The 24409-nt window shown below is 51.5% G+C and overlaps 1 pseudogene; it reads left to right on the top strand.

Annotated features, from left to right (window-relative positions):
- The first annotated feature begins 5508 nt into the window (after positions 1-5508).
- LOC119280744 lies at positions 5509-7833 on the top strand (annotated as a pseudogene).
- Positions 7834-24409: the final 16576 nt, after the last annotated feature.

Raw genomic sequence — 24409 nt, forward strand, 5'->3', positions numbered from 1 at the left:
CATTTTCATTCCAAATTTGAGACTGAAATGGGTGCGAAGCGGACACAAAGTGGACGCTTTTGGTGGCTTCTTCGTCCAGCTCCGATCCGCTGCACATGCATGCTGGCTCATCTGTCATCCAACAAAAGAGTCCACTCATCCATCCCACCCCTTTCTCTCTCCTCCTTTCCTCTTTGTCGCCACCCACGACGGCGTGGGCACAGAGCACGCCGCGGTTTTGATGCAGCTGGGCACACCGCCGGTGCAGCAGCTCTCCCTTCGGTGGGATCCGACGCCGCGGCGACGCCGCCAGGGAAGGAGCAGCAGTAGTCGGCCACGCGTGCCTTCCTTAAGCAGGCAGCAGGGAGCTCCGCATCCAGCGTCCGTCCTCGCGCTCGCGACCGTGCCCAGGGCTGCTACACGGCGCTCGGCCTCGCGCTCGCGCCCATGCCCGGCCTCGCCCTCGCGCTCGCGCCAGCGCCCGTCCGGCTACGCTCCCATGCCCGGGGATGCTGCACGACGCTCGTCCTTCCGTGGTGTCGGCGTGTTCCACCGCTTCCCCGGCCGGCGGTGCTGCAGCCAGTGGCCTCGCCTCTCGCCCTCGCGCTCGCGCCCGCGCCCGCGCCTGGCCTCGCCTCGCTCTGGCGCCGGCGCCCGTCCGGCTTCAGCCCACGCCCGGGGCTGCTGCACGGCGCTCGGCCCGGCCGGTGCTGCTGCAGTCCACTAGCCTCGCCTCTCGCCTCGCGCTCGCACCCGCGCCCGCGCCCGCCCTCGCCTCGCTCTGGCGCCCACGCCCGTCCGGCTTCACGCCCGCGCCCAGGGCTGCTGCACGGCGCTCGGCCCGGCCGGTGCTACTGCTGATGTCCTTCGCGCGCCCGGCCGGTGTTGCTGCAGTCCACCGCACGCCCGGCCGGTGCTGCTGCAGCCGCTGGCCTTTCCTCTCGCCCGCGCCCGGCCGGTGCTGCTGCAGTCCACTAGCCTCGCCTCTCGCCCGTGCCCGGGACGGGTGGCGGCGGAGGCGAGCTCGGCGGGGCGCGGCGGCGGCGCGAAGGCAAACTCATCGGCGCGGTGGCGGGGCGAGGTGGCGCGGGAGCTCGCCCACAAGGTGTTCGATTAAATGCCAACACGGACATGCATAAAATGCGTTTTGCTCCCTGCTGGGCGCGCCTGCTGACCGCGCCTGCCGGCCCAAACAAAAAAACGGACGCAAAAAAACGGACAGGCGACTCAAACGAACAAAATGCGGACAAAAACGACGTCCGTTTGGGTCGCCCATTGAAGTTGCTCTAAATGCCTACAGAGGAGGCGTTGCTGGCTGGACGAGCGACTGATTGTGAACGATTGTACGACACGTTGGTCCATCTGGAAGACTAAACGTGGACACTACATCCATCTGGATATTGCTCCAAGTCGAGTGCACCACAGATATTAGGATTTTAAGCAACTAAGCTTGTGGTGCTCAGTGCTCACCAAAGCTGTCCTGCTTTTCCCGCGTGACTGAATTCCGCGACCGGCGCTAAGGACAACCTGCTGGATAGACACGTGAGTGGCAGTGTACGTTAACAAATATATTTAACCGAGCCTAAAACGAACCCTCACAACGTTTTAGGTTTTCAACCGTCCATTTTATTGATCTGACCGTTTACATCCGTCGGATGCGTCTGTGGCGCAGCTTACCTGCTGTCCATGGGGCAGCTACTCCCGTGACTTTTTTGGGCTCCTCTCGTTGATTGGGCCAGTAAGTGAGCGGCCAGGCCAAGCGGCCCATCGGATAGACAGCAACTCCCTTCGCTCCGTACCCTGCCGACTGCCTTCCACGCCGCAACCCCTCCGTAATCTTATCGTGATGGCGGCGACAGCGGCGACCACGAGGAACAACACCCCAGCTTTCTCCCTTTGCATCGTTGCGGATCAGTACCGTGGGCACCACGCACTATGAGCGCACCACCGTGCCAGTGTGGCGTCGTTTCGTCGCTAAAGGTCCATCCATGAGGGATACAGCCACGTCCCGGTCACCGCCGCCGCACGCCCGATCTCCTCTGCCTCCAGAATCCCAGTCGCGCCCCGATCTTCTCGGCCTCCTATATCCCGGTCGTGTCCCCGTCCCCGCCGTGGCGGCCGGATTCCTGACATTGCGACTGGATCACACCGCGTCCTGCCCATCCACTGTCCCACCGTCAACACCTTCCTTTTCCAACGATGGTGATGCCGCCCAAGATGGTGGTTGTGCCCCCGCTCTCTGGATGCATCATCGCGATAGATGTGACCAAAGGGCAGCGCGAACAGGAAGCGAAAAGCCTCCTCCTGCAGCAGCGGAGGCGATTGGGATGGAGCCGCTGCCACCATTCCCCCGCCACTCTGTTTTCCCGACAAATTCGTAAGTGCCTCCTTCTCTCTCTCGGTTCGCACTTTCAAGTGGTGTGCTTGTACACCTAGATAATTCGAAGGACTAACATCCCCTACTTGAGAAAGAATCTCGTGGCTGAATTAGTAAGACTGTAATATTTCGCTCCAATCGATCACTATGGTTCTTGATCCACTGGATGGCAGGAGAGCATAGATGATTGCTAGGTAATGAAAGGGACTGTGAGCAAAGGAGCATGATCCTTACGACTCCCGTTTGGATAGATCTGTGGCGATCTATTCCTCTGGGGCTTTCTATCTTCATGATCTTTCTGCCCTGCCGGGGAAATGGAAATTCCCTTTATTTATTGAATCATGTACCATTTGTTTTCAAGGTCGGATCCGATTATGTGTGTGTTTACCTTGATTGCTGCTTAGTGCTTCTTTTTGTGCAGCATGTCATTTTCAGAGCTTCAAGTGAATGGAGGTCGAAGGGTGCTTTAGGAAATTATTGTGGTGGTCACGGGGACGTCATGCCAAAGGTAACCGAGTGGAAGTGCGATTTATTCGGCTGTATTGTTATATCAAATGAAATCCATATTATTATAAGGACCGGCAAAAATGATGGCGCGGCAGATAGACGATGGCTGGGTGGAAGGAATCACGATTAGATGACCTACTGCTTTTAAGTGGCGATGGTAGAATTTATGGAGAAAAGACGATGGACTATGCACTTATCTGCAATCCCTCATTTTAATTTATTCATGTCATAGATATTCTACTGATATGATAATCTTCAGGTAGTGGACTTCCAGGAACAATGTGTAGATTCTGGATGTTAATATTTTCCTTCTGCTATTGGTTACTTGTAGTGCTATTCTTATTTAACTCATGTGACCATATTAATAACTTTCTGGTAAATCTGATAAATTTTTGACAATTTTGGCTATGTATTGACCAGCAGTATGATTTACTTTGTCTGCCCTTTTTTAGCTTATTCAACTTACATATGGAGATGAGCATAAGACTTTTCTTGTGGGTTGTATCAACTTTCACTTTGTGATTCTTTGTGTTCTTATACAGTGTTCACCATGTCCAATTATTGATAGCTGGAAGACATAAGTCAGGTGGCTTTTCTTGTTCGGAATTTACTCTATGGTCTCATTAACATGTTTGCAAGCTCTGTAGTATACAACTTATGGTTTTCCCTGCGGAATTGCTTCCTTTACTTGTGCAAGAGGCAGAGGTGCACTCCTCTACATGGGAGCATGTGTACTTCTTCGGGTCACAACAATTCATATGCATACTAGCTGCAGGTTAGATTCTTAGGAGAATTGTATATTTCTTTCAGTGCATATGTATAAATTGCATCATAGATTTTCTCTTTTTCTCGGTAAGTTTATTGTATTTAAATCACCCTGACACGTTAACTTTATGTACAATTGTTGGCTTATCTGAACCATTTCAATCTGATTAACTTTTTCCCTGGGAGTCTGCTCAACATATAAAGGATGATGATTACCAGACCTCTTATTTTATCATGCATCTTCTCTCAAATATAATGTCCTGTTTTATCTGTCATATATATATTTCTTTTGTCAGTCTAATTCGCCTCTCTTATATAATTACTTAGTGAATATTTGTTACTTTTTGTTAAAGAAGAATGGCGAAGCCACCAAGAATGCAGAAACTAGCTCATATGTTGCGAGGAATCACATACCTAATAACACAATGCTGTCATGAGAACGGGGCGCTCTCATGAGGTAATTTTATTACGCACCTTTTCAACAGCATGCAAATATTAGTTTCACCAAGTGTGGATGTATTTTAACTTGTGTCGATTCTCAAGGGACATGGAGGGCCAGGGAGGTGCAAAGATCCATGAAACATGTATTGCCGTCCTCAGCGATATATCATCTTTCTAACACTTTCTTGTTCGAGTTAATCTTTTGGTTTTCTACTGTTCCAGTTGTATCTCCATGGATCTGGAAGTATTTGTATTGATGGTTGCAATTGATGAAAGGTGTCAAGTATTCTTGGTATGTATCATTGACAACAACAGTTTTGCACTATATGTAATGAGCTTTCCTAACACCGTTGAGTGAGCTATTTGTTTGGGAAAACCTGCAATCTCAGATGTTCTTAGATTTTTGGCTTCATAAATCTTACTTCATTAATTAGATGTCCAACATAGACGCAGTCTATTTGACAAAGAATAATGAATAGATAGACTGTCAACCATAAAAATCAAACCCCAAGCTCCAACCAACTATTTGATTAGTGAAATATATATTTGCCACAAATTTAACATTATTTGTTACCATAATTTTGCAACTTCTGACTATTCTATCGTCAAAATTGACGGGCGCAGCAACGCGCGTCATCAACGATCTAGTACTGATTGAGTACCAAGCTAGAGCTTATCCATGTGGAAGACTAGACTTGCCTTGTGAGTCTTGACACACCAGCACCAATATATCGCTGCAAGTTCATTGCACCAAAGACACTAATACTAATTACTCCCTCCCATAATGTAGGATTTTTTTTACGCTAGTGTCAAAAAACGTCCGACAATGGGACCGAGGGAGTACATTTCAATGAATAAGATGTGCATGCATTCTCAAATCTATTTTTAACTATCATTTGGTCAATAATATACTTCCTCCGTCCCAAAATAAATGTCTCAACTTCTTATTAATTCTGGTATAAAGTTGTACTAGAGTTGAGACACTTATTTTAAGACAGAGGGAGTATATTTTCGTGATTTAAAAATTATACCATTGAAAAGTTCATCTGAATATTGAATTCAAGACATGGTTTTAAATAGAGTGTGGTTGTTCTACACCCGCGGACATTGCACCCCGCTACACCCACGAAAACTTAGCAAAAGAAATCAGAAAAGCCTGAAACTTTGCAGATCAACTATGAGCAAACGTATGCTGGTTGAGTACGAAGCTAGAGTTCATCCATCTCGAAGACTAGACGTGACTTGGACACAGTGCAGTCACCATCACAAATATCTCGCTGCAAGTTCATTGCTCCAAACATATTCATATACTGTACATGGTTTTGTCCTTTTTTACTTTGCCTGGCTGCTTATACGCAACTGAGCTCGTCATTTCTCCGGGAGAGCTCCAGTCCAGAGTGAGTACTTACAGAGCCAATCACTCCAGACGTCGGTTCGCCATGGCGGATCTCCTGCAGAAACTCTTCAGATATCCTTCCACGGTCATGGTTATTTCTCCTCTGCCCTCTCTTCCTCGTGTCTGTGCATTACTGGTTCACCAGAAAGTTCAGTGCGAAAAGGCAGCGCCTCCCGCCTTCGCCGCCGGCCCTGCCCATCATCGGGCACCTCCACCTCATCGGTTCCCTCCCCCACGTCTCCCTCCGCGGCCTCGCAAGGAAGCATGGCCCCCGACGTGATGCTCCTTCATCTGGGCGCCGTACCAAACCTCGCTGTATCCTCCTCGCGCGCCGCCAAGGCGGTGCTGCGCACCCACGACCACGTCTTCGCGTCACGGCCCCACTCTGTCATCTCCCACACCATCATGTATGGCTCGTCTGACATCGGCTTTGCGCCATACGGTGAGTACTGGCGGCAAGCACGAAAGCTCGTCACCACCCACATGCTCAGCGTCAAGAAGGTGCAGTCTTTCCGCAGCGCCCCCACCAAGGAGGTACTGATTTTCAATTATCTTGCAATTTCGAGGCGCTGGCAGCCTTTTTTTTTGAAGATATTACTCTCATTATTCTCATACTGATTTGGACTCTCACTACGTCAGAAACAAAATAAAGGAAAAGGGCTTTCGTGTTGTCCTCTGCTAACAGTTACTCGCTCCGTTGGGGTTTATTTGTTGGAAAAGGTGTGATGGCACCTGGGAGTCCCGGCACCCTCCAATCTTGCCGTCCAGTGGCAATAAGATTCGCGCTAGCCTCTGTCCAGTTGCAGACGCTTTGCAGTAGCAACTTAACTGGACAGGCTTTTTTAGGGAGACAAGCAGCGACGAGAGGAGGGTCATGCGGTCCACGGCAGGACCTGGTTGAAGTGACATATAGATTCTGCATGCGCCCACCCGTATCACATGACTCATGATGGCAAGAATTGAAATAAATAAAAGGAGAGAGAGTGTGTGTTGCACGCAAATGGTAGGAGGGAGAGTGTGTGTTTCATGCAAGGTTAAGAGAGAGAAAGAGAGTTGTCTGTTGCATGCTTAAAAGAGAAAGCATGCAAATTGCAGTTAAACCTGTGGTCCAACTTTGACCAAAAATATGAGGGGAACTTATATATATTAACCCAGACCGAGAAAGTACTACATATGTAAATGTTAGTTTCTCATACTATACAAGTCTTACGACCCATGCTATTATAGGTCAGCATGGCGATGGCCAAGATCAATCAGGAAGCAGCTGCCGATGGTGTAGTGGACATGAGTGAGCTGCTCCACACATTCACGAATGACATGGCGTGCCGCATCGTGTCGGGGAAGTTTTTCCTGAAAGATGGTCGAAGCAAGTTGTTCCGGGAACTCATTAAGGATACCTCACGGCTGCTAGGCGGGTTCAATTTGGAGGAGTACTTTCCGTCATTGGGTAGGGTAGGAGTGCTCAAGAAGGCGGTTTGTGCCAAGGCCGAAGGAGTGAGGAACAGATGGGCCGATCTGTTGGACAAGGTGATTGACGATCGTGTGAGTAAGCGCAAGTCAACATCTGATCACAAGGATGACGATTTTGTGGATATTATGTTGTCCGTCCAACAGGAGTATGATCTCACAAAAGAGCACATGAAAGCTCTCCTCACAATGAGTACAGATAATACCTTTCAAACTAAACAAGTTGATTTGTATATATCTTTCATGCATTGCCCTAATTAATTGATATACACATGATGTATTTTTTGGTGCTATAGACACATCAGCTAACGCCCTCGAATTCACCTTGGCTGAGCTCATGAGGAAGCCACACCTGATGGTGAAGCTACAAGATGAGGTGAGGGGTATTATTGTACCCCAAGGACAAGAAATTATCAGTGAAACCGACATGAACAACATGACGTACCTAAGAGCAGTCATAAAAGAGTCGCTCCGGCTACATCCTCTTGCTCCTCTCCTTGCTCCGCACCTTGCCATGGCTGACTGCATCACCGATGGATACATAGTTCCTGCTAGGACACGTGTGGTCGTCAATGCATGGGCCATTGGTAGGGATCCGAGCTCGTGGGAGTATGTAGAAGAGTTCATTCCTGAAAGATTTACAGATGAAGGCAGCAGTATGCATGTAAACTTCAAGGGGAATGATTTCCAGTTCTTGCCGTTCGGAGCAAGACGGAGGATGTGCCCTGGTATGAACCTTGGGATCACGAATGTAGAGCTTATGTTGGCAAACCTTTTGTACCATTTTGACTGGCAACTTCCGCTTGGGGCTGAGAGAAAAGACATTGATATGACAGAGGTGTTTGGGCTAACTGTCCGTACGAAGGAGAAACTATTGTTGATTCCAAAATCACGGATGTAGTCACGAAAATAAAACTAAGCTAAATAGTGTGTTATATCGCATAATGCTTTTCTTTTGAAAGAAGGTGCTATCGGCAATAACGGTACAAATAAATAATGGCCAATTCTTCCTTCTTATAGCTACAAATATTGTTGTCAGATGTCAACGGAGAAGTTTGACTACTAGCTACTTTTATCGTTACATATATATAAAATAAAATAAAATATACATAATGTCAATGTGCTTTATCAGTAAAATAAATGTGAACTCTAAATTGCACGAAAAAAAATATAACTCTAAATCCTACCGATAATACCAAGGAGCAGGATTAAAAATATCAACAAAGTTTTATTAATATTTTCAAAATTGTGTTAGTGTCCGAAATATTTTTAATCCTGAAATTTCGAGACAAATTCAAACTAATTTCTGTAAATTAGGTTAAAATCCAATGAAATTTGAAATCTCAAAATATGATTTCTTTTTCAAAAGTTCTGATATTGTGGTGAGACCCGAAATTGTTTTGTTTACGAAATTAAAAGCCTTGTCAAGGAGAACATATCGCTAAACTTGTGAACATCTCTAAAAATAATGCAGCACATATATAGTTGACCAAGACACTAATTCAGCACATGTTTTCATATTTAATTTTGATTTGCAGCATGACAAACAGACACTAATTACAAATTTCAGGCAAGTGAGAACTACGATGGCACAAATTTCCAGATCTAAATTTGATTCCTATGACACTATGAAACAAGTTTAGATCTAAACTTTTTGGGTCATAGTACATTAAGGCTGTTTTTTTTTTGAGGAATTGAGACTGTATATTATGTGCTGACTTTTTCTTGGGATTTTCACAAAATTTTCCAGGAATTTCAACAAACCCATCAATTCTCAATGCAACGTTCCATGCATGTGCGGATTAATTTACAAACGTATATTTCATCAATCAACCGACACAAACTTATTCATCGGGCCCAACCGATTCCAAGTAATCCCCCCTATCACGAGCATGCGACGCTGGAGGAGAAGGGCGCGAGGCTGAACTTGGTGGTCGACGCATAGTTGAACTTGATCTTGTCGCCGTAGTACACCGGGGAGCCGTTGTTGAGGGTGCCGAGCTTGCCGTCGGCGTCCGGACGAAAGACGTTGGGGTCCACTGGCTCGGAGGATTTGAACCCCGGGGCAAGCAGCTTGACATCCGTCTGTGTGCAGATGCACTTGTTCTCCACCTCCACGGTGTACTCCGTGTTCCCTCCGTCGTTCTTCCCCGTGGCGGTCTGGGTCACGTGGAGATCCGATAGGGCGCACTCCCGAAACTCCGCATTGCCTTTACCAACACCAACAACAAAACGAAGAAGAAACCGATCAAAATCGACATGAGAAAATTAGATATGTCCGATTTGGATTCGGAGAGTGGATCAACGAATTGAATACCTCTGCTGCAGAGGCTGAAGAGCATCAGCATCACGAAGATCCTCATCATCTTGGACTCCATTTTTTTTCTCTCCTACTTTTGCTGCACGTGTGTGTTGTGCTTGTTGTAATGGAATTCTGCATCTTGCTCTGCCGTCTATTTGTAGGCCTAGATGGAGCAGTTTTATGGTGCGGTCCGTTGATTACGCCCTATTTACCTTTGTATATAACGCTTTTGAGTGTTATTACGATTCCAAAATTAAGGAGGTCTATATGCCATGCCAAGGATACGTTGCAAACCTGTTATATCCATATGTTTATTTGCCGATTGGTTTCCGTACAATAATTTTGAAAGATCGGTTATTTCCATTTATTACTATTCAGCAGTGATCCTAGGATCGCATCCGCCCCGCCTCACACTTATTTTCCTACATCTGGTCCTCCATCGCTTCATCTTCCTGATTCTAGTTTTTTTTTAATCAAGCATGTGATGCCCTCGTTTCTACGGAGAAGAGGAACAATAAAATAGAGCCAGCAAAGAGAACTCTTCACGGCGGCGTCTCGGAATTGATGGCATCGTGTCTCTGCCGATACCATAGATCGGCAGCGTTAGGGTTCATGGATGGTGTTGGCGAGGCGGCGGCGACGACTCCATCAGGTGTGTCTCTTCTTCTGCTCTGTCCCTGTTGTTGTGGCGTTGTCTCCGACGTCATGGTGAAGCAGGGAGATTTTATCGTTCATGAATACGCGCAGGCGGCTGTCTGTGCAAGTGACAGCTGGAAGATGGAGTTACTTGTGATGGGTATGTGGTCGAAGACTGGCAATTCTGGTTTCCTCCTCCGACGTAGTCGTCATGCGGGGGTGTCAGTTCTGAAGTTCGATGGCGTGTCCGGGACATGTTGCCCCGGTCTGATTCTTTCAATGCCTATGGTTTTGCTTCTCGCAAACTACTTTGGAGGTTCGTAAAGCTGTTGATCAGCAATGGAGCTGCGTCGAGCTTGGGTGAAGAGGTGATATGTCTTTTTACCCTTTGGTGGCCGCTTTGGTGGTGCCGAAGGAAAAGGGCAGGCGCTGGTATTTTGCATAGGATTTTCCTACCTTTTGAGTCATGTATGGTCGGTGCTTACGTGCCTTGTAACATGATCTTTATTCTATATAAATGAAACGTGTATTACCATGAAAAAAAAGAGAACTCTTCATAATTTTTTTTGCCAGCTTATACTTTTCTTTGTGGAAAACTTCCGATGTATTCATTATCAATCATGGCAGTACAATGAACAAATGAAATAATAAAAATTATATTCAGATCGGTAGACCATCTAGCGATGACTAGAAGCACTGAAGCGTGCCAAAGGCACGCCGCCATCACCACTCCTCGCTCGTAGTACACCGGAAGCCGTCGTGCTAAGGCCCTATAGGACGCACTAGGACATCAACCACCGCCAATGAACAGAAGCGTAGATCAGAAGGATCCAACCTGAAGACACACTTACATAAATGGATGAAGACTAAATCCGAGCTGATCCACTAAAGACAACCACCGAATTAATCCTGAGAGATCCGCCGGAGACACACCTCCACTCACCCTCCAACGATGCTAGACGCACCACTGGGTTGGGCCTAAGCAGGGTGAACCTTATTTATTTATTTTTAGAACGAAGATGCTTGACGCATCTGGCTTTAAATTAATAAAGCCAACAACAGGCAGCATACACAAGAGTCAAGTCTTACAACACGTCAAAGCCCACAAAAGCTCTACCGAAGCGGGGGCAGAAGTTCAGGATTACTTGCCGGAGGCAGCAAGACCAGAGCACGCAGGCTCGCATCAATGAAGCCAGAAGGACCACCCAGACCCTACGGAGGCGGCGTGGGAGCTCTCGCCAGAGTGTAGACCTGTCGAAGACGGGCGAGAGCGCGGTGCACCAGCTCAACGTCTTGGCGCCTTCCCATTGGCGCCCACTGCTGCAAAAAGATAATACATTTGAAGATAGCATCATCCGGATGTGAGGGGAACACGCCCTCAATCGTAAGTTTGTTCCTAATGCGCCACAGTGCCCAAAGTAATGCCCCAACACAGCTCCACACGACACGTCTAGCAGAACCAGACACTGACGACAGGAGAGCACATAGCTCAACACCTGACCTAGGATCCCAATCCCGGCCAACAGCCCCTTGGACCGCACTCCACGCAAATCGAGCCAGATGGCAATGGAAAAACACATGGTTAGCAGTTTCAGCCTTCCCACACACCACGCACTCCCCGTTAGTCGGTCCATTGCGTTTGGCAATATTTACCGAAGTTGGGAGTTTGTCAAGGCACAATTGCCAAATGAAAATCTTGATTTTTAGAGGGAGTCCAGCCTTCCATAGCCCGGTCGCAACTTGCTCGTGTGTACCTCTAGCGAGTGCTCAATACAGGGAGTTAACCGAGAACTTGCCGGAGGCATTAAGGCGCCAAGACACCACGTCTGGGCCTTGCGAAAGGGCAGCCCCTTCCAGCAGAGTTAGCAGGTTTCCCAAACTTGCCGTCTCCGGGCCAGTGAGTTCCCACCTGAACTGCAGTACAGGGGGGACTCGGCCAAAACTTGCGCCACAAAAGAGTGCGGATCAAGAGCAATATTGTACGGCGATCTGAAACGGGACCAGAGAGGTTGGTCGCCAATCCATAGGTCCGTCCAAAAATGCGTTGAGCAGCCATCCTTAACCAGTAACTTCGCCCCCATGGCGAAGACTGGTTTTAGCTCCTGGATAGAGTTCCAAAAGGGAGACCCCCGTCCAGTTTCAGCAAAGAAATTGCCCGACGGGAAGTACTTGGCTCGAAGAAGGACTACCCAAAGACCAGTTTCACCTTGAGACAACTTCCAAATCCACTTGCACATTAGTGCAATGTTCATCAGCCTGGAGTTCATCACCCCTAATCTCCCTGGGACTTTGGACGGCACACGGCCGTCCATTTGACTAGATGGTACTTCCGTTTGGGGCTGGCTCCTTCCCAGAAGAAGCGGGATCATGGCGTGTCCAGCTTGACATGCACACCCTCGGCCAGCAGAAACATCCCCATGGTGAACATAGGGAGCAAGGAGAGACTCGAGTTAGTAAGAATAAGCCGTGCACCCAACGACATAAATCTCCCTCGCCACGGGCCGACCCGGACGGCCACCGTATTGCATAACGGGGCCCAATCCTGGATGGAAGGAGCCCGATTCCCTATCGGAAGCCCCAAGTATTGGAGTGGCAGAGATCCCAACTTACAATTAAGCAGATCTGCCACCTCCTTACTTTCGTCGGGCCCCATCCCCATGGTGACCACTTCGCACTTGTGAAAATTGATTTTTAGACCCGACATTAGTTCGAAACACAACAGTATAGCCTTGGCCGAAGCAATACTATGTCTGTCAGGTTCGAACAACAGCAGCATATCGTCTGCGTACTGCAGGTGGGAAACTCCTCCCGGGACCAACTAGGAAGCAACCCCTCTGAGGTGGCCAGCCAGACGAGCCCTGTCTAACATTGCAGCCAAGGCATCAGCCACAAAGTTAAATAGAAGCGGAGAAGCTGGGTCACCCTGACGCAGCCCTCATTTGTTACGGAAGTATGGGCCTACTTCCCCGTTAACCGCGATAGCCGTCTGGCCCCCCGAGACCAGTTGCAGCATGCGGTGAACCCAAACGGGCGAGAAACCTCTTCCCAAGAGGACCTGTCTAAGGAAGTCCCAATTGACGCGGTCATACGCTTTTTTGAAATCTAGTTTAAGGAGAATCACAGGCTCATGAGTATGTTTGAGTGAGTGAACAATCTCAAGCAAAGCGATAGGCCCCTCCAAAATGTGGCGCCCACGGATGAACGCGGACTAGTTCCTACTAATAATACGATGTGCCACCGGGGATAAATGCGTCGAGCAGGCTTTGGCGCAGATTTTAAAAGGGACGTCGATCAACGCTATGGGTCTAAACTGCCTAATGTTATCAGCCCCCTGCACTTTAGGGATGAGGGAGAGGATCCCGAAGTTTAATCGCGAGATGTCAACTTCTCCACGCATGAAACCATTACAGACCCCGAAAATCTGGTCCTGAAGGAGAGCCCAGAAGCGTTCAAACATGGCCCCCGGCCAGCCATCCGGGCCAGGGGCCGTGTCAGACTTCATGCTATGAATGGCGGCGTCGATTTCCTGGGTGGTGAAGGCGAGGCCAAGCGCGTCGTTTTCGGCCTCGGACACCCTGCCATCCAGACCCCACATGTCCGTGCGAAGGCGAGCCACTTGGGGTTCACACGTGCCCATCAATTGGATGTAGAACTGATAAACGTGCCACACTATGTCATCCTGACGCAACAACAGCCCCTGCTCGGATTGCAGTCGAAGGATGGCACATTTGCGGCGGCGGTCGTTCGCATAGGCGTGGAAGTATTTCATGTTCGCGTCGCCTTTCAAGGTCCATTTAGGCCCCCCTCTCCGCCGCCAGTACTCCTCCTCGGCACAGAGGAGCGACTCCACCTGTCCCTCCAAGTCGTACCGATGGGCCCACTCGGGCTCGGAGAAAGCGCGGGAATCGTCCTGAGCGTCCAGAGCCGCAAGTTCCTGGACAAGATGAGCCCAATGAAGTTTGTCTTCGCATCCCTGGTTGGCCCCCCAGCCCTTAAGAGACGCGCGCAGGCCCGCCCCGGACACGACCCATAACTCCATGGGGCCCCGCTGGGGGTCGAGCCTGTTCACACAGACCTCCCACTTGTGCCTGAATACCTGATCAAAATCAGGAATTTTGAACCAAGCCGTTTCAAAGAAGAAACACAGGCTACACTTGATCATGTCCTCCCCGGTGGACAGGACCAGAGGCACGTGGTCAGACCCGATCCTAGTTTCAGCGACCAACGAGCATAGAGGGAACCAAAGCTCCCAATCAGCCGTAACAAACACCATATCAAGAACAGACCGCATCGGTGATAGCTGTTTGTTGGTCCAGGTGAACCGCACTCCAGACCTGGCCACTTCCCTAAGTGCCATGACTGCGATCGCATTGTTGAACATGGCGACTCTGTTCCAGCTAAAGTTAGCATTGTTCTTGTCCGCGCGCGAGCGGATTAAATTGAAGTCGCGCCCCATCACCAACGGCAACTGCTGGGCTTCCGCAAGACCCACCCTGGCCTGGAGCTCGTTCAGAAATTTGAGCGAGCGCGAGTGATCAGCGGGTCCGTACACCACAAGCATCACCCATTCTCGCATCGACGCCCTATGTCTAACATGGGCAAAAATAAAAAAGGTGCCTGTCTCCCAAGACAAAACCTCAAAGCATAGGATGCTTAAGCCCATGAGCATGCCACCCGAGTGGCCGCGAGCCGGGGACCAATGCCATGCGAAGCGCTCTAGGGGATCAATCATCAGCAACTCGTGGTGGCGAAACTCAACCTTAATGGTTTTCTAGATGCCTACCGCGTCAATGCCCTCATTGCGCATGTACTCCTTAAGCTGGGTCCGTCTCCCAGCGTGGCCGAAGCCATGAACGTTCCAAAACATCAAATAATGCGGTTACGAAGACAGATCCCGCGCGAGGTCACCGCCTTTGCCACACGCCTCGTCCTTTGGGGCAGACGAGGGGGAGCGGCGGTATCATCCCCTATGGATACCGCGCTCTGATCGGGGAGCGCAGCCACGGTCGAGGGTGCCCCTGCTCCATCTACCGATGCGGCCACATGCGCAGCTGCAGCACTAGCAAGGGCTGCCTGTGCAAGTTCTTTCGCACGAACTAACGATATTAGCGAATGGGCATCTCCCTCACACGCCAAGTCCACCCCACTGTCCCCCAAAATAACCCCTAGATGCATGTCTGAGAAGGATTCAAGAATCGTAAAATGAGAGGAGGGGGATTACCGTCAATCTCCATGTTCTTCTCGGCCTGCAGAAGTTGCGCGCGTTGGAGCGATGGCATGTTGCCCTTGGCTCCCTTGGGGGCGTCCACTGGTGCACGTCGGGGTTGGATCCGTAGCCACCGCCTTGGAGCGTCGCGCCTTGACCACCGGGAGCACCACGGCCTCCGCCCGTAGGGCAGCGGCCAGGCCCCACGAGGCAGAAGCAGATCCGCCACCAGCCGGGGCCAGCGGAGAGGCCAAAGCCATGACCGCCTACTTGGGAGTGGGTGGCGTGCCCAGGTTCTCCATCGGGGGGATCGACGCCACCTTGCGGCCCGCGGTCTTCTTCGCCCGCCTCACCGAGCCGCTCTTGCTCGCACCTCCGGAGGGGGGGCACATCCACATGGCGGAGCCGTCCCCATGCTCTTCACCCCCGAGCCCCGGGGAACGCACGCCAAGCAGGAGAGAGGAGCAACGCCCAGAGTCGCATGAGGTCGTCACTCCCCGCTCCGCCTCGGAGTCGAGGGCCAGGTTGGAACCGTACTGGTTCACCTCCAGAAGGGCGCCCGTCGCACCGGGAGACGCAGCCGCAGCCGCCCCCCTGCCCTTGGACGGGCCCGCCGTCTTGTCCAGGGACTTGTCGTGGATGCCCAGCTTGTCCCGCACCGCAGTGTTGACGGAGTCATCTCCCATGCTCTCATCATTGTCGTGGTGATCATCCTTGTCCTTGTCGCTGGGGCCTTTGCCATTGGAAGGTGGGGGCGGGGGAGGAGCCGCGCCGCACCCCAGCGCTGCCAGCTCTGGCTCTAGCTTGATGGCATACCCCTCGCCATTGAACCAAAGCTTGACGCGACCACACAGCTTGTCAGGGGCACGGCAGGCGAACCGCATCCGCACCGGACCCACCCGGATCAGGGACAATTCGTCTACCACGATGGCGCGGCCGATCATGGTGGTAGCCGCCATGAGCCGATCGGCCCTCCGCTATTTGGGGGCACGCCCCACAGCTTCACCCACACCTCGGGCATGGACATGGCCTTGGGCTCCTCCTCGCGCGCCTCCCGGATCTCCGTCATGATATTGTTGAGGGAGAGGAACAACTTTCCGCTTCACGTCGCCATCCTTAGCATCGCCTTGTTGGGAAACACCACCGAGAATCAATCCACACTGACAAGAAGCACCCGCCAGTCCCATTCTCCTTCAAAAAGGTGTGGCAACTCCGCCTCCAGAATCGTAGAGGAGAGCAGGCCCGGAGCGGCAGAGATGAAGGCCGCGTCCAAGTCCAGCCCCTCGCCCGCAGCATAGGCCTCTGGGCCCTCCACGAATGGGAGGCAGAAGAAACCCTGGCCCGGGATCACGTTCCCCATGATCTGCAACTGCAGCGGCTTGCCACGGGTTAGGCAGTAGGCCGAGGTGTGGCCTTCTTCTTGACAGAGGACGCAGTGGGGCTTGAACGAGCACTCATTTTGGTAATGGCCGACCCGCCCGCATTTGAAGCACTCCGACCCATCTGCCGCCTCCACCTCCACCGGGATCGGCTCGGCCCCCGTGCCCTTGGACGAAGACGGTGCCCCCGGCAGCACATGCGCAGCCCGGCGCAGATCCGCTGCGGGCCCCGGCCACTGCTTCTGCTTCTTGGCGTAGGGGTCGCCGACCCGGTCGCCGCCGAGAGGATGCTGCATCTCTTTGCGCTTCAACTCCTTCTTCTCGAGACCACGCCGCCGGTGTTCCTCCTTCTTTTGGTGCTTGCGCTCCTGCTCCTTGATCCACCACGGAGGCGGCGGCCCCCAACCACCCGCCTCCGCCTCCTGGATTGCGAGCTGCACCTTGGCCTTGGCGCGCAGGTCGCGCTCACGCTACCTCTCAGCTTCCGGATCCAGGGGAGGCGACATCGATGGCTTCTCCCCATGCCGCTCCCCGCGCGAGCCCATTCGCACCACCTCGACGAAGGAGTGACGGAGAGGAGGGGGAGGGGATAGGCTGCACAGCCGACAGGCTTGTTTTCCATAGCGGCAGATCTGAGAAGTGGTTGTCGTGGTTCTAAGTCTGACAGTAGTGTAGGGGGGTAGGTATGGAGAGGCAAGATCCTAGCTATGGAGTAGTTGTATACACAAGGGATTTACGAGTTCAGGAAATTCTCGGAGGAAGTAACAGCTCTACGTCTTGGAGCCCGTAGGCGGTCGACTGGATTATGTGTGTATGAGTTACAGGGGTGCGAACCCATTACACTGAGGAGGGGGGTGGCTTATATAGAGTTCGCCAGACCCCTCCGGCCCTCAGTTATGTAGGGTTTAATGTACATTAAGGTCGGGCGTTACTGATAACGCCATAAGTAAAGTGCTATGATGACCATAAAAGCTACTCAATGACCGACCGCTTGCATGTAGAGTGACTGTAGATCTCCCAGCCGTCGAGTGGTTGGCTTCATGGTCGAGTGTCTTCGAGTCTGTCGAGTGGAACACTTCTGAGTCGATTGACAAATGGTTTCTTGTCGAGATGTCCTTGGGTAGGGTAGTTTGGACAGGTCCATGACCCTACCCTAGGTACATAGCTTCATCATTATCCCCCGAATAGATCGAGGTTTGAGTGGGGAAGGAGTTGAGAACTCTTCCGACCCACCTTCCGTGCTATGAGTGTATCTGGCTCTGGATCCAAGAACTTGAGTAACGACACCAACTTCTTTTCCGGTCGCCTTGATCCATTCTTGGTTTCAGTCGAGTGAATTTCTTTACTTGAAAAGTTCCAAGTGACGGTGTGGACGAGATCCTCCGTCTGACAAGTTGTTCTACTGCTTGCGGATTCTGCGAGATTTGAATTTTGGGAAGCGTGCGGGGCGAAGGAGGCCGCAGTAATCGGACGGTATAGGGGCGGAGACGCCTCGATCTCTGCGCCACCTTTTTTGACATGTATCGCGCGTGCGGCTGTTGCTGGATTTGACAGGATCGCCCGGGCCTACAAGTCAGTCACTCGGAAGTAACCTCATATAAGGCGCCGGACGGGGTTTTTTGAATAGTGCGTTCTTATTTCCTCCTCTCTTCTCTAGACCTACCCGCCGCGTCCACCTCCATCTCCGTGCAGCTGCCCTGTGCGCCTCTCGCCGGTGACGATGGTGAAAGAGAAGACGGCGGCCCTAGAGCGGGCAAAGAAAGCAACGGTGACGGCGAAGGGAAGGGCGACCAGTCGAGGCGGATCTTCCTCGAGGGCCGGCCTGCCGCGGGGCTGGATCCAGGGCGACTAGATCCGCTTGACGATTCGTCAAGCAGATCTTGACGACCTGGCCCATTTCCCCGCCTCCGCCTCCTAGATTGCGAGCTGCACCTTGGCCTTGGCGCGCAGGTCGCGCTCACGCTGCCTCTCAGCTTCCGGATCCAGGGAGGCGACATCGATGGCTTCTCCCCATGCCGCTCCCCGTGTGAGCCCATTCGCACCACCTCGACGAAGGAGTGATGGAGAGGAGGGGGAGGGGATAGGCGGCGCAGCCGACGGGCTTGTTTTCCGTAGTGGCGGATCTGAGCAGTGGTTGTAGTGGTTCTAAGTCTGACAGTAGTGTAGGGGGGTCGGTATGGAGAGGCAAGATCCTAGCTATGGAGTAGTTGTATACACAAGGGATTTACGAGTTCAGGCCCTTCTCGGAGGAAGTAACAGCTCTACGTCTTGGATCCCCTAGGCGGTCGACTGGATTATGTGTGTATGAGTTACAGGGGTGTGAACCCTTTACACTGAGGAGGGGGGTGGCTTATATAGAGTTCGCCAGACCCCTCCGGCCCTCAGTTATGTAGGGTTTAAGGTACATTAAGGTCGGGCGTTACTGATAACGCCATAAGTAAAGTGCTATGATGACCATAAAAGCTACTCAATGACCGACCGTTTGCATGCAGAGTGACTATAGATCTCCTAGCCATCGAGTGGTTGGCTTCATGGTCGAGTGGTTGGCTTCATGGTCGAGTGTCTTCGAGTCTGTCGAGTGGAACACTTCTGAGTCGATTGACAGATGGTTTCTTGTAGAGATGTCCTTGGGTAGGGTAGTTTGGACAGGTCCATGACCCTACCCTAGGTACATAGCTTCATCATTAGCCCCCGAATGGATCGAGGTTTGAGTGGGGAAGGAATTGAGAACTCTTCCGACCCACCTTCCATGCTATGAGTGTATCTGGCTCTGGATCCAAGAACTTGAGTAACGACACCAACTTCTTTTCCGGTCGCCTTGATCCATTCTTGGTTTCAGTCAAGTGAATTTCTTTACTTGAAAACTTCCGAGTGACGGTGTGGAGGAGATCCTCCGTCTGACAAGTTGTTCTGCTGCTCGCGGATTCTGCAGGATTCGAATTTTGGGAAGCGCGCGGGGCGAAGGAGGCCGCAATAATCGGACGGGATAGGGCGGAGACGCCTCGATCTCCATGCCACCTTTTTCGACATGTATCGCGCGTGCGGCTGTTGCTGGATTTGACAGGATCGCCCGGGCCTACAAGTCAGTCACTCGGAAGTAACCTCATATAAGGCGCCGGACGGGGTTTTTTGAACAGTGCGTTCTTATTTCCTCCTCTCTTCACTAGACCTACCCGCCGCATCCGCCTCCGTCTCCGTGCAGCTGCCCTGTGCGCCTCTCTCCGGCGACGACGGTGAAAGAGAAGACGGCGGCCCTGGAGCGGGCGAAGAAAGCGACGGTGACGGCGGAGGGAAGGGCGACCAGTCGAGGCGGATCTTCCTCGAGGGCCGGCCTGCTGCGGGGCTGGATCCAGGGCGACTGGATCCGCTTGACGATTCGTCAAGCAGATCTTGACGACCTGGCCGATGGAGGACTGATCCCCCATGGATCGGCGCGGCTCCCGGGGAAGGAGTCTGAGGTGCAGCCTCAGGAGGGTGAGTGCGTTCTCTTGGCCACCCATGTCGACTGCGGGTTTTCTTTGCCGCCTCACCCTTTTTTTCGGGGATTTCTGAATTTCTTTGGGGCGTAACTCCACCACTTCACACCCAACACCATCGTGTACCTCGCTGCTTTCGTGTCTTTGTGCGAGAATTTCTTGGGTTGCCGGCCTCATTGGGGTCTTTTCAAGCACATCTTCACCTGTCGCTCCCAGACGGTGAAAAAGGCCAATCCGAGTGAGGAGAGAACACAAGTGATTCAGATGTGTGGGGGTCTTGGGGTTCAAATGAGGGGGAAAAGCTCTTTTCCAACCATGATCCTACCCGACTCGGTCCGTGGATGGCAGTCGACCTAGTTCTACTGCAAAGACTAGCCGACGCCAGGGCAGTCGACCGGACTCCCTCCTTTTTCCATGGAACGGGTGAGGAATCCTTCCTCCTTGAAGGTGACCCCGGAAGAGAAGGCGCATGTTATGGTGCTGGTCGAGCGTGTCGTCCAGCTTGTCCGTGACGGGTGAACGACATGGACCTCTTGGAGGTCTTCCTCCGACGACGCATCCAGCCGCTTCAAACTCGAGACCACCAGATGTGGTTGTATTTTGGTACTGAGGACACCACTCGGATCCACCCGGAGGAGATTGATGATGCTATGCTGGAGAGGTGACTAGCGAGCATCACAGGGAACAAAGACAACCCTCGAGGAGCCAGGAGGATTCCTCCACTCGACCAATCATACGAAGTAGACAAGGTCCAATTCTCCATCTCTGACTGTGATCTTGCTTTCTTCATTCTGTTTGCGTAAAATCAGTCAACTGACTTTTGTCTTGTTTGTTGTCTTCTAGCCCACGACTGAGATGTACTCGACGCCCAACGGGGCGCAAGAACAGGCCGAGGAGGGAGAGGCGAGCGGAGGTGAAAGTGAGGAGGAGTGGCAATTTGATGGTGAGGGGGAAGAGGATGATGACGGCTCCAGCGAAGAGGAGGAGGAGGAAGTCGATCCTCCTCGCACGGAAAGGCGATCCAAGCTCGCCCACGACCCCGCGAGTGAGCGCAGCAAAGCGATTGCGCCCGTTGGGCAATCGTCAAAGCGCCCTCGGGCGGTTTCTCCGGCGCCGACTGAAAAAGCGCTGAAGCATCCACGAGCTGCGCCATCAAAGCCGCCGAAGGCCTTGCCCAAGATGAGAATGGCCATTCCCACCATTTCCGGGTAATAGCAGAACTTGTGTCTTCTTGTTTAGCACGGACGAACTCTTGGTCGACTCATTGATTAACTGACTGTTTTCTGAAATCTGCAGTGCTGCTACCTCCGAGACCTCCGCCAAGAACAAAGACCTGGAAATGAAAGACGCTGCCACCTCCAACCTTGGTACGCTCTCTGTAGTTTCACTTTTGGTCGATTGGATTTTTCGATTTTAACTTTGGATTTTTCCTGTAGCTAACCCCTCATGTCATTGATCTTCCTGATGATGACGACAAGGTGCCACTGAGGGCGAGGAGGAATAAAAAGGTGTCGACTGGCAAGACCACTCCGATTGCATCAGTGCCTGAGACATCGGTTCAAGAGGGTGGCAGCATCACTCGGAATTTTGTGTCCTTCGTTGTGCCGCTGACAAGTGCCCGGCCTTCGTCGTCGACTGCTGACCCGCCCTCCCTTTTCGCCACACACCACGTCCCAAAGGACCAAGCGGGTGCTGCTAAGGAGGCTATACGCCAGGAGGGGATCATGATGGAGCAGGTGAAGGCGACCCGGGAAGCCAGCCAAGCGGCCTATGATGCTAGCTCAGCCCTTCAGAGCAACGTCCAGGTTAGTTGGTCACCGCTTGTTCTGTTAGGATATGCTATCTGAAGAATTTTTTTCCGAATATCTTTGTACCTGTACACCCACTGGGTGTGTCGATTGAAATTTTGGATCGGTGGGGGCACGCTGAGTGTACCCAATGGGTGTAGTCCCCAAGACTATGGTGGACTGCTGTAAGTCAACTATAGTCTTTGTATTTTGAATTTCTTCACTCTAACATCTTCACTCGGTCTGGTCGGACCATGTCGAATGGAATCTTGGAAATGGTGGGGGCACGCTGAGTGCACCCACTGGGTGTAGTCTCCGAGACTATGGTGGACTGCTGGCAGTCGACTGTAGTCTGAAGAACCTCTTTTTTTGGTAGATCATGATGAGACCAAGGCTGACTGCTGGTAGTTAGCTATAGAGCTATAGTTTTAGAATCATAACCTCTTTGTCTCTTTTCGGCTGACTGATCGGACCAAGTCGGTAGAACCAGTGGGGGCACGCTGAGTGCACCCACTGGGTGTAGTCCCAGAGACTACTGTTGAATATTTTGATTCGACTATAGTCTTAGAAATGTTACGGCTTTTCTCTTAGTCACTCGGAAGCAACCTCTCTTTGATGTCTGTCGACTGACTCTTCGCAGAAATCTTCCGAGCTTGTGGCTCGCTATACTGAGTTGGAAAACAAACATATCCAGCTCGACCTTGACTTGAAGCTTGTTCAGGAGAACTTTCAGAAGGTGAAGGACGAAGCAAAAGGTATGATTGGTGAGAACTTGACAACTGTCTTTATCTTTCTGCTCATTCCTGATTCTGATCTCATTGTCATTTTGCAGATAAAATGAAGGAGGTTCTGAAAAAGAAGGACCACGACCTTGCCGGGGCGCAGAAGGCGGCTTTGGACAAAACTAAGCTTGCGGAAGAAAAACTGGCTTCAGTCGGTAAACTTGAAGAGGAGAATGCCAATCTGAAAGCTGCTCTCGACACGGTCAACAAGGAAGTCAGCCGTTTGAAGAATGATAAGATAGCTCTGAATGACAAGGCTGGTGAACTGGTGGGGAAGAAGAACGATCTGGAGGCTTATCTGGGAGGGCTCGCCAAGAAGTTATTCATCATGCTTGAGGTTAATCTCTCCTACCCGACTGACTTGTAATAATCGACTTATCATAGAACTGCTGGTTTATATTTGAGTTGTGTTTACAGAATTCTGCCAAAACTTCGTGGAGGAGACCAGTCGAGTGGAGACAGGCTTGGACCCCATTAACTCTCTTGTGAAGGACGAAGCTGCTATGAACATGCTCCGACTGGAGTCTCGTGTTGCTAGTGTGGTTGACTACCTTGCTCGACTGAAGGTTGTGGCGTCGCGAATCAACATGACACTCTGGCCGGGAGAGACGCTTCAAAATGACCTCGAGTCTCTAATGACTCGACTAAATGAAGTTCCAGGTCGAGTGCAAGAATGGAAGAAATATTCTGCCAGGTGTGGTGCTGATGTTGCTCTATCCCTGGTCCGTGTTCACTGCAAGGATGCGCGAGAGGACAAGCTGGCGTCCCTCAAAGTGGCCAATACCAAGAAGCATGACTTCCAATCTTTCATGGAGACCTTCATTGCTGCTGCCACTCGGATTGCTGACGGAATCGACCTGGACCAGTTTGTCGCGCCTTCCAGTCCTCCACCCGAGGAGTAAGAAAAACTTCTATGGTTCGCCCTAAATTTGCCTCGGAATGCCGAGTGGTTTTGTAACCGATAAACTTTTACAGGCTTGATGCCTGAGTACTTCTGAATCCATATGATGTTATCTGAACTTGGCTTATCATTGAATATTCTTGCATTTGCCTTCGAGCAAACTTTGTTCTTCACTCGGAATATACTTTAGTGCTTGTGATGCAGCTCTGAGGTGGAGAATCCAGTCGACGTGCACCTCATCGCTCTTGCAGGTAGGGACGGAGCACAGATTGCAGTCGACCTGCGTCCTTGCGGATCGGGATGGAGCGCACATTGTATTTGTGGCGTAGCTCCGAAGGAGAAGGTAGTAGTCGACCTGCACCTCGTCGTCCTTGCAGAGCGCACATTGTATTTGTGGCGTAGCTCGAAAGGAGAAGGTAGCAGTCGACCTGCACCTTGTCGTCCTTGCAGAGCGCACATTGTATTTGTGGCGTAGCTCCGAAGGAGAAGGTAGCAGTCGACCTACACCTTGTCGTCTTTGCAGAGCGCACATTGTATTTGTGGCGTAGCTCCGAAAGAGAAGGTAGCAGTCGACCTGCACCTCGTCGTCCTTGCAGAGCGCACATTGTATTTGTGGCGTAGCTCCAAAGGAGAAGGTAGCAGTCGACCTGCACCTCGTCGTCCTTGCGGATCGGAATGGATTTCATACTTAGGCGAGCACTTGGACTGCAGCTAAGCCTCCGAGTGGGAGGTTTTCTCTCCACTCGGTAGGATTTTCAAATACTTAGGCGAGTACTGGAGTGCAGCTAAGCCCCCGAGTGGGAGGTTTGCACTCCACTCGGTAGGATTTTCAAATACTTAGGCGAGTACTGGACTGAGTTAAGCCCCCGAGTGGGAGGTTTGCTCTCCACTCAGTAGGATTTTCAAATACTTAGGCGAGTACTGGACTGCAGCTAAGCCCCTGAGTGGGAGGTTTGCTCTCCACTCAGTAGGATTTTGAAATACTTAGGCGAGTACTAGACTGCAGCT

Source organism: Triticum dicoccoides, chromosome 3B (assembly GCF_002162155.2).
Source record: "Triticum dicoccoides isolate Atlit2015 ecotype Zavitan chromosome 3B, WEW_v2.0, whole genome shotgun sequence".
Classification (NCBI taxonomy): Eukaryota; Viridiplantae; Streptophyta; class Magnoliopsida; order Poales; family Poaceae; genus Triticum; species Triticum dicoccoides.